The sequence below is a fragment of the Salvelinus fontinalis genome, chromosome 41 (assembly GCF_029448725.1).
Source record: "Salvelinus fontinalis isolate EN_2023a chromosome 41, ASM2944872v1, whole genome shotgun sequence".
In the NCBI taxonomy this organism is placed as follows: domain Eukaryota; kingdom Metazoa; phylum Chordata; class Actinopteri; order Salmoniformes; family Salmonidae; genus Salvelinus; species Salvelinus fontinalis.
In genome coordinates, this window is record NC_074705.1 from 10,769,408 (window position 1) to 10,780,183 (window position 10,776).

The 10,776-nt window shown below is 43.8% G+C and overlaps 1 long non-coding RNA gene across 1 annotated transcript; it reads right to left on the reverse strand.

Moving 5' to 3' along the window:
* Positions 1 to 380: 380 nt before the first annotated feature.
* LOC129840698 (uncharacterized) lies at positions 381 to 10,475 on the reverse strand. Its single transcript, XR_008757245.1, has 2 exons — positions 8,795 to 10,475; positions 381 to 2,596 (listed from the first exon to the last, which is right to left on the reverse strand). It is a non-coding gene; the product is annotated as an uncharacterized LOC129840698 (long non-coding RNA).
* Positions 10,476 to 10,776: the final 301 nt, after the last annotated feature.

Here is a 10,776-nt window from a genome sequence, read left to right on the forward strand (position 1 = left end):
GGGATCTCTTTTACTTGGTTTCGTTCCTAATGGAATAATATCTATCCATCTCCCTCACTCGCTTTCTCTTTTCTAACTCTCTCTCTCTCTCTCTCTCTCTCTCTCTCTCTCTCTCTCTCTCTCTCTCTCTCTCTCTCCCTCTCTATCCCCCTCTCCTTTCTTCTCCTCCCCTCTCACTGAAACACAGCGCTGGTTCTTGTACCCAGCCAGAAGGATCTGTTATCATCTACACTCTGAGTACTGGGAGATGAGGAGCTGAACTGAGAAATTCCTGTGCAGATAAAAGGTCATGTTCTTTCACATCCTAATATGGCTGTGTGTGTGCTAACTCTCCAAAGAACTAGACAGGGGCAGAGAGAGTAGAGAGAGGGGGAAAGAGAGAGAGTTCATTTTTTATTTAACCAGGTAGGCTAGTTGAGAACAAGTTCTCATTTACAACTGCGACCTGGACAAGATAAAGCAAAGCCGTGCAACACAAACAACAACACATAGTTACACATGGGATAAACAAACATACAGTCAATAACACAATAGAGTCTATATACAGTGTGTGCAAATGAGGTAAGATAAGGGAGGTAAGGCAATAAATAGGCCATAGTGGCAAAATAATTACAATTTAGCAATTAAACAGATGTGCAGAAGATGAATGTTGGAGTTGAATGTTGGAGTGTTGGAGTTGGAGTTGGAAAGAGCAAAGCTCCAGCTAGCATTTAACGTTCTGAGAACCACATGTTTCTTAGCTTGGTGAGAGCGTGGTTGTCCTAGTTATTTTGCACACAACCTTCCCATAACGTTTCCTACAGGTTTCCCCATGGTTCTAAGAAACAACATTCTTCTGTGTGAATTTCAGTCCTTCAGCATAACGTTTTCTACAGGTTTCCTCGTGATTCTATTTAAACTCATGTTCTCAGAACAATCGGAGAACATTAAGAAACAACGTTTTTCTGTGGGAATTCCAGTACTTAAGTATAACGTTTTCTGCAGGTTTCCTCGTGGTTCTGTTTATAGGCATGTTCTTCGAACGTTAAAGAAAACACGAGTAACATTCAAAAAACGTTCTAAGAATGTTATTTAAAAACATACATTCCATTCTTAGCATCAACAAAACTCTCTCTAAGGTTCTGCTTTTCTTTTCTTAGTCAACCTTGTGTACTTTTTCTTTGTGTTCTTGAACGTAGCTCTGTTTCTTCGTGTTCTTGAACGTAGCCATGTCTTTCATTTTTGTTCATTGTTTTCACCTGTGTTCGTATCTCACCTGATCTCACCAGTTTCCTATTTAGTTCAGTTCTTTCTGTTTGTATGGTTGTGAGGTATTGTTTGTTTTTGACTGCCTACCTGTGTTTGACCATTGTCTGCCTGCGACCACAATTCCTACCTTCTGCGAAGGCTTAATAAACATCTGCTGTGCTCTGCGTGTGAATCTACACCTTTTTCTCCCTGAGTATGCATTACACTCGCTCTATCCTCTATCTTATGTTCAGGTGTGTTGATGTTACTGAGTGCTTCTTTCCTTTGAAATAGAATCTGTTTAAATGGGCAAAAATGAACAGGATTGTATGAGTAAAAAAAAGAACATGGCATGGTAGCTCCATCCTGGTGGCGCAGCGGACTGATTCCATGGATAGAGAACAGAAGATCATAGGTTTGAGTCTCACAGACACCATGCTACAATAAAATAAAATATGTGTTCACATGATTAATGCCTAATCAATTGAATTTCTATCTGTGCTTGGAGTTCAAAACAATTAACCCAAATTATGCTAGCAGTGTTATTAAAGGTCAAATAACCTATAATTTCCCAGGAAAACGTTCAGTGAACCATAGAAAAATGTTCTCAGAACCTCCATGCAACCTAAAAATGTACGCTCCCATAACAGGTGACATTTCCAGTTCCGTTCTCAGAACGTTTATAAAACATTTTAATGGTCAGGAAACTTGACTTAATTCCCACATCTTTCAAGGAACCAAATGTGCTACCTGGGGTGAGAGAGGAAAAGAGCAAGAGAAAAGAGAGACCAAAAGTGAGAAGTGAGAAGAGAGAGAGATTGGAGCCCATGTGATGAATGTGTTCCACTCAGGCCTCCCAGAGGAAAAGGCCCATTTGAACGCCTACCCCCGAAAACAAGGGAACGAGCCAGTGGCCTCAGATGGCACTACAAAGAGTGATGAAAGAACACTGAAAGAGTGTTGAAAAGTGAATTTTTTCACCGTGTTCATGCTCCAGTCTGTTGGAAAAACAAACTGCATCAATTTTCAATCGGTCAAATTCGCTATGCTTCCCCCTGACTCTTTCTCCATCTCTCTCTCTTTTACACGCACGCGCACACACACACACACACGCACGCACGCAGACACGCACACACACACACACACACACACACACACACACACACACACACACACACACACACACACACACACACACACACAGAGAGAGAAAGAGAGTCATGATGAGCAGAAATGTCCTCAGTTCATTTGAATGACACGGCAGCTGTCCCTGCAGGCGGTCCTCTCGTTGGTTGGCTGTTTTCCTCGGCGTTGGTGCCCCCAATCAGAAAATGGCATGCCGGGCTTTCCCGCCATGGGTATGCTAATACTGTACAAGGAGAGACAGAGAAAATAATATATTGATATATTTTCACTGTGTCCTTTCCTTAAAGGGAGTAAGAATGGAAAGCATTAGATTTAGCTTTGAAGCGTCCTAAAACTGTAAAGCAATTATACAGTAAAAAGAGAGACTGGACTGACAGCATGACACGTAATAGTTACTTGATAAATCCCACTGTACTGTACTTTGTGGTTATCTTATTGGACAATTGAAAAGGAACTATGTACATCAGTAATGCACATTTATAGTGTCTCAGATCACACATAGGTATTGTGCTGACCTAACTTTAATTGTACAAGTCTCCCACTTCCATATAGGGGACTATGATGACGTCAGTGGAATAGTGGAATTCCTGCTGAAGCTTTAACCTGAGACGCAGGCCTGGGTTTGGGGTGGAATGTTAGTAATTATATCTGGTCTGTGTCCAGAGCCAGGCAAAAGTGTGTGTGTGGGGTATGTGTGTGTGCATTGAGGGGGCTGTACTATTGGAAGTTTTGGGTACTGTACAAAAACAGTCATTCCCCATTCCTAGGCCCCCCACACCAACATCCAGGGCCTCTTATTCACAGATCTTTTCAATTGAAAACAATTGAAGTAAAATACTTTTAGGCAGGGGGAACAGAGCTAGGTAGTGAAATGGGAGAGGTCCGACTGTGTCGTACAATGGTATGGGAAACACTGACCCAGCATGCCCAGCAAAATAACCTTGACACAACTACTGTCCAATTATTTCCACTAAGTTAGGCCTAGAAAAAAGTACAAGTAATGCACTCCTGCAAGCTAGTGTGTTGAAAGGATGCCACTGATTTCACATGCCATCTGTTGTATGTTGGCTCAATATCAATTTCCATGACAACACCGGGTTGATACATATAAAGATATAGGCTACTAATTCAACCCCAATGAAATCTGTTCACTATTCGCCAAACAACTAAATCTAATTTCCATCACTTCCTTTGTAAAATATATTTTCAAATAAAATATTTGTAATTGATAATGGGATTGGTTCTCCGTTGTTTTTCCATAATAGAAGACATACGTTGATATGGTTGATATGAATTTCCCCTCCTGAGGAATTCACTATGATAATATACAGCTATTTAACTGTCTATTTGCATGATAAGATGCCAACGCTCAATAAAAAAAACACTTACAAACTATTGTGACTCTATTGTAAGTAAAGCCTGCTACAAAGTGGACACTATTCTAGATTAGGCCAGAGACAGGTAAAACAGAGAAGGGAAGCCAGAGGGAAGTTCCTCTTTGAAATTCCTCAACAGTGATTTGCATAACAATGTGAATGCGTAAAGAGTTATACAGTATGCACTGCATGTGGAATTTGAATAGCAACAACACTCTCTCACAAACTGCTCAGTAATAGAGGCTGCGTACATGTACGAGCATGAGAAAGTAAAAGGAAAGCTTATTATTGTACATTTTCTGTAATGATATAGAATGGAAAGTCCTGAGCCCTGTGACTCCGGAACATTCTACCAGCATACTGACTGAGCAATATAGTTGATTTGCGTACCGTATGCTCATGTCATCAAAATGACATGCTCCCTCGTAGCAACTTATTTGAATTCAATTGCCCTGATGACCTGGGAAATTAATTTGCCCACTGAGGTTGCCGTGGCAACGCCCAATGGCTATACCCCATCCCCATTGAGTCTCTCAGCAGAGAGAGAGCACAATGTTTTCCACCACTGCACTGACATCATCCATGACCGCTCCGCTATTTATAACCGAACCACTGTGATATAGATCATTAGGCAAGGAGACCGCTCTCCTCTCCTCGCCACAGGCCAGAGTAAACACTGAGCAGAGAAAACACTGAGTAGATAAAACACTGAGCAGAGAAAGAAGCTTAACCACACCTCCAATAGGGGGAAGAAAGTCACAGTGAGTTTCTGAATCAGTGTTAGTCTCATGCCCCTGGTTAGTCTACACCTCTCCTTTGTTACTTCTGTTTGGGTTTCCTGGTCCGGTCACATGGTCAGGGAAACCTCAGGGCCTCTACTAACTTAGAACTGATATTGATGACAGGCCATCTGTACACCTTAATCACTGTAGAGTGAAAACTTGCACATCCATTGAATGACACTTTGAGGTGTAGTCTAATCTTAACTGCATTTTGATTCCTATTTGCAATGGGACTGTTTTCTTCATGGCCGTGCTAGAAGTATCACCGCGCCAAGGGGGTGGGGGTGGAAGGGGGGGATGTTTGTGTCACATTTGGCCTGTGAGGTAGGAAATAAGATGGCAGAGACATACAAGATTGGAACCTTACCAGGGCAAACCAAAACAGTTCTACTCTCACAGCAGTTCCCATGAAAACAGGGTTGTCCCCGTTAAGCCTAAGGAGATTACATCACTTCCTCTGACCTTTCCCTTTTTTTATCTCTTTACAACCTAGTTTTCCTACAGGGTTCCTTCTCCACACTTTGTTTTCCTACAGTGTTCCTTCTCCACAACTTGTTTTCCTACAGGGTTCCTTCTCCACACCTTGTTTTCCTACAGGGTTCCTTCTCCACACCTTGTTTTCCTACAGGGTTCCTTCTCCACACCTTGTTTTCCTACAGGGTTCCTTCTCCACACGTTGTTTTCCTACAGGGTTCCTTCTCCACACCTTGTTTTCCTACAGGGTTCCTTCTCCACATGTTGTTTTCCTACAGGGTTCCTTCTCCACACCTTGTTTTCCTACAGGGTTCCTCCTCCAAACCTTGTTTTCCTACAGGGTTCCTCCTCCACACCTTGTTTTCCTACAGGGTTCCTCCTCCACGCCTTGTTTTCCTACAGGGTTCCTCCTCCATACCTTGTTTTCCTACAGGGTTCCTCCTCCACACCTTGTTTTCCTACAGGGTTCCTCCTCCACACCTTGTTTTCCTACAGGGTTCCTTCTCCACACCTTGTTTTCCTACAGGGTTCCTCCTCCACACCTTGTTTTCCTACAGGGTTCCTCCTCCACACCTAGTTTTCCTACAGGGTTCCTCCTACACACCTTGTTTTCCTACAGGGTTCCTCCTCCACACCTTGTTTTCCTACAGGGTTCCTCCTCCACACCTTGTTTTCCTACAGGGTTCCTCCTCCACACCTTGTTTTCCTACAGGGTTCCTTCTCCACACCTTGTTTTCCTACAGGGTTCCTCCTCCACACCTTGTTTTCCTACAGGGTTCCTCCTCCACACCTTGTTTTCCTACAGGGTTCCTTCTCCACACTTTGTTGTCCTACAGGGTTCCTTCTCCACACCTTGTTTTCCTACAGGGTTCCTCCTCCACACCTTGTTTTCCTACAGGGTTCCTCCTCCACACCTTGTTTTCCTACAGGGTTCCTTCTCCACACCTTGTTTTCCTACAGGGTTCCTCCTCCACACCTTGTTTTCCTACAGGGTTCCTCCTCCACACATTGTTTTCCTACAGGTAATGTTCACAGAATAGCTGAATAAATTGGATGCAGTCTGTCACAGTGCCATCCGTTTTGTCACCAAAGCCCCATATACTACCCACCACTGCGACCTGTACGCCCTCGTTGGCTGGCCCTCGCTTCATACTCGTCGCCAAACCCACTGGCTCCAGGTCATCTACAAGACCCTGCTAGGTAAAGTCCCCCCTTATCTCAGCTCGCTGGTCACCATAGCAACACCCACCTGTGGCATGCGCTCCTGCAGGTATATCTCTCTGGTCACCCCCAAAACCAATTCCTCCTTTGGCCGCCTCTCCTTCCAGTTCTCTGCTGCCAATGACTGGAACGAACTACAAAAATCTCTGAAACTGGAAACACTTATCTCCCTCACTAGCTTTAAGCACCAGCTGTCAGAGCAACTCACATATTACTGCACCTGTACATAGCCCATCTATAATTTAGCCCAAACAACTACCTCTTCCCCTACTGTATTTATTTATTTATTTATATTGTTCCTTTGCACCCCATTATTTCTATTTCTACTTTGCACATTCTTCCACTACAAATCTACCATTCCAGTGTTGTACTTGCTATATTGTATTTACTTCGCCACCATGGCCTTTTTTTGCCTTTACCTCCCTTATCTCACCTCATTTGCTCACATTGTATATAGACTTATTTTTCTACTGTATTATTGACTGTATGTTTGTTTTACTCCATGTCTAACTCTGTGTTGTTGTATGTGTCGAACTGCTTTGCTTTATCTTGGCCAGGTCGCAATTGTAAATAAGAACTTGTTCTCAACTTGCCTACCTGGTTAAATAAAGGTTAAATATTTTTTTCATTTTTACTTAAGGGAGAGTTAACATACCATGCCTCAGGCTCTTGGATCCGGCCTGTCTGTTATGTAACCCGTCTGTTTCCACCCAATTCTAAACCCTCGGGACGTATGGAAGCTTGAGTGACATTTATGGTGTGTGAAGCGTGCCATCCTGCACCATGAGAGCTGTAGGCCTATCTGTCATGGTACAGGATGAAACGCTTCACACTTCATAAATGAACGCCATGTCAAAACTGAAGTGCTTGAACACCAGATCAGATGAGTGGAAGAGCGCAAAGTAATTAAGACACAAGCCTGAATTCCCTTGATTAGATCTGAAATGTTCATAAGAACCACTTGGCATTACTCGATGCCAAGAACCACTTGGCATTACTTGGCACCACTTGGCATTGTCTCGATATTTGATGATAATGACACACTGGGACGTTTATATTTAAAAACAACTCTTGAGGAGCGTATTAAAACTAAAGATAGTAAACTTCTAAACACCAATGTCTAAACTCCCAGACATGGTAGAAAACAAGGCTCTTAGCTTCAGTTTAAACATGGAATTGTTTCACTTATATTCAGACTGAAATGACATTGTTATTGTAGCTATAGCAACACCAGTTGCCCTATATTACTGAACCGAATACTTAACTGACTCAATGACCCCGCTGGGCTCTAGCAGCCTTCTAGCTCGACCCATCCACCCCAACACTACCATCACCACCAGAATGTGACACTGACTGGACACATTTAACAGGGCTTTTCCCATCCCTGTGCAAATTGATTGGGTTAATGGGTCTGACTGGATGGTCAGTGGTTCTATCTCCATCTATCTGACTGCACAATGCAGGAATGTCAGAGGCGACTGGCTACCAGCCAGCGAGCCCATAACATTAGACCATTGTTTCAGTATCTCACAGTGCCTATCTGATAGAGACTGATAGAGACTGTATTGTTTTGGCTCTCGCTGTGACTTGGCTAATCTCATCTATATATCTGCCATGGGACTGTTAGAAGAAATGGAGATAGGAGTCCTCATAAACATGTTGACGTTCACACTTGGGCCCTGGGATGATAAAAGTGCCAATGCACATCCACAGCTCTCATTCTATTTTATTCTATTCAGTTTTATTCTATTCTATTGGTTAGTGTTGATCTAGCACCTCTCTGCTGTTTAAAGTACCCTCTTTGTAATGCTATTGGAATCTCATGTCAACCAGAATGTCAACATACAATAACTGAGGCCTTTTCAACCCCGTTACCAAAAAGCACTCAACTTCAAGGAGATTTGTGATACACATTCAATTTTTTTATGGACATCTTGGATGAGGTCTTGCCCTGAAAGCTAGTTTAACCTCATAAAATCAGTATGTTATATTTTTTATATTTTTTATTTATTTAACCTTTATTTAACTAGGCAAGTCAGTGAAGAACAAATTCGTATTTACAATGACGGCCTACCCCGGCCAAACCTGGACGACGCTGGGCCAATTGTGCACCGCCCTATGGGACTCCCAATCACTGCCGGATGTGATACAGCCTGGATATACAACCTTACATTACTGGAACACCACACAAGGCTCTGTAAAAGCACCTAAGGGAATTTTGGTATGACCCGGCCTGCCAAGAAGTTAACCATTACACACATTAGGTGAAAAGTGTGAACGGGAGGTACTCAGCCTGAAGGAAAAAAGGCTTCCTGACTGACCTGTCAAGCCCACGGGCTCAGAATGCTTGTGGCTCTAACCGACCGACCGACCGACCGACCGACCGACCGACCGACCGACCGACCGACCGAATAAACAGAATAAACAGAATAAACAGAATAAACAGAATAGCTGTTGCTAAAGATTATTATAACAGAACATGGCCAAGATGTTCAAATGTTCATAGATGACCAGCAGGGTCAAATAATAATAATCACAGAGGTTGTAGGGGGTGCAACAGGTCAGCACCTCAGGATTAAATGTCAGTTGTCAACTCTAGAGAGTTGAAAACAGCAGGTCTGGGACAAGGTAGCACGTCCGGTGAACAGGTCAGGGTTCCATAGCCGCAGGCAAAACAGTGTAAACTGGAGCAGCAGCACGACCAGGTGGACTGGGGACAGCAAGGAGTCATCAGGCCAGGTAGTCCTGAGGCATGGTCCTAGGGCTCAGGTCCTCCGAGAGAAAGAGAGAGAGAGAGAGAGAGAGAGAGAGAGAGAGAGAGAGAGAGAGAGAGAGAGAGAGAGAGAGAAAAAGAGAGAGAATTAGAGAGAGCATACTTAAATTCACACAAGACACCGGATAAGACAGGAGAAATACTCCAGATGTAACAGACTGACCCTAGCCCCCCGACACAAACTTTTGCAGCATAAATACTGGAGGCTGAGACAGGAGGGGTCGGGAGACACTGTGTCCCCGTCCGACGATACCCCCGGACAGGCCCAAACAGGCAGGATATAACCCCACCCACTTTGCCAAAGCACAGCCCCCACACCACTAGAGGGATATCTTCGACCACCAACTTACCATCCTGAGACAAGGCAGAGTATAGCTCTTGCTAAAGTACCTGCAAATGGCTACTGGGGATTCAAACAGACTGATAAACGCCCATAGGCGTGCACAAACATAGAAACACATTATGAAATCCACATGAAACACATGAATGAAGCCTTCATAATCAAGCCAGTTTAACTGGACTGAGTTGGGTGAAAACAGTCTAGTGCGGTAGCAACTAAATGTTGCAAAATCAGAAATCCTCACCAGATGGTTGAGCTCACTGTCGGTGTAGAATGTTTGTTTTGATTTAACATTGGTCCACACTTCCTCTTTTCCACGTAGTACACGTAGTGTGGTAATACAACCCAAATGTTTGTATGATCCTGTCCTTAAATACATTACAATTCACTATTATCCTAATCAGTATTCCAGAGCTTTGTTATGGAGAGCTGTGGAGGGTGGGACCATTTCTGGGAAGTAACCCCGAGTCTGACCTCTCTGAGAGAGAACATGGGGGTTTGGAAGAATGTTGTATGGAGGGAAGGAGGCCATTCTTTCTTTATTCAAACTATTCTCTCTCTCTCTCTCTCTCTCTCTGTCTCTCTCTCTCTGTCTGTCTGTCTGTCTGTCTTTTTTAATATTTTGTCTGCTACAGACAGGCCGTCAGACCTCATCCTCTATCTCATCTGTCATCTTTCTCCTTTGTGCTGTGAGGTTCCTGGGTGAAATATCTGTTGCAACACCTCCCTATAGGATGCTCCAGGGCTGACATTCCCTCTCTTACACCCCATTCTCTCTCTTCCACCTCATTCTCTCTCTTCCACCTCATTCTCTCTCTTCCACCTTATTCTGTCTCTTCCACCTCATTCTCTCTCTTCCACCTCATTCTCTCTCTTCCACCTTGATCTGTCTCTTCCACCTTATTCTGTCTCTTCCACCTTATTCTGTCTCTTCCACCTCATTCTCTCTCTTCCACCTTATTCTGTCTCTTCCACCTTATTCTGTCTCTTCCACCTTATTCTGTCTCTTCCACCTTATTCTGTCTCTTCCACCTTATTCTGTCTCTTCCACCTTATTCTCTCTCTTGCACCTTATTCTCTCTCTTCCACCTTATTCTCTCTCTTCCTCCTTATTCCCGGTTCCCCCCATATTCCTATTATTCTACTCCACTGAACCTTATCCGGATGCTTCCCTGTTCTCTCTGCCCCCCCCCCCCCCCCCCCCCCCCCCGGTAGACTACTCCCTCTCCCCCAAGCCAAATTGATTTAATGTGAATGGATTGAAAAAGTAATTATACAAAAGACCCAATCAAGGAAACATTTTCACGGTGCACGGTCCCTTCATAACTCGACTGTGTCCGCTCTACACTCTCCTTTCTCTATCTATGCTTGAGTGGGTAGCCTATTGTAGTTGGGGACAGTCTGGCACCGTGCCCACATTGGGATGGGGTTGATGGG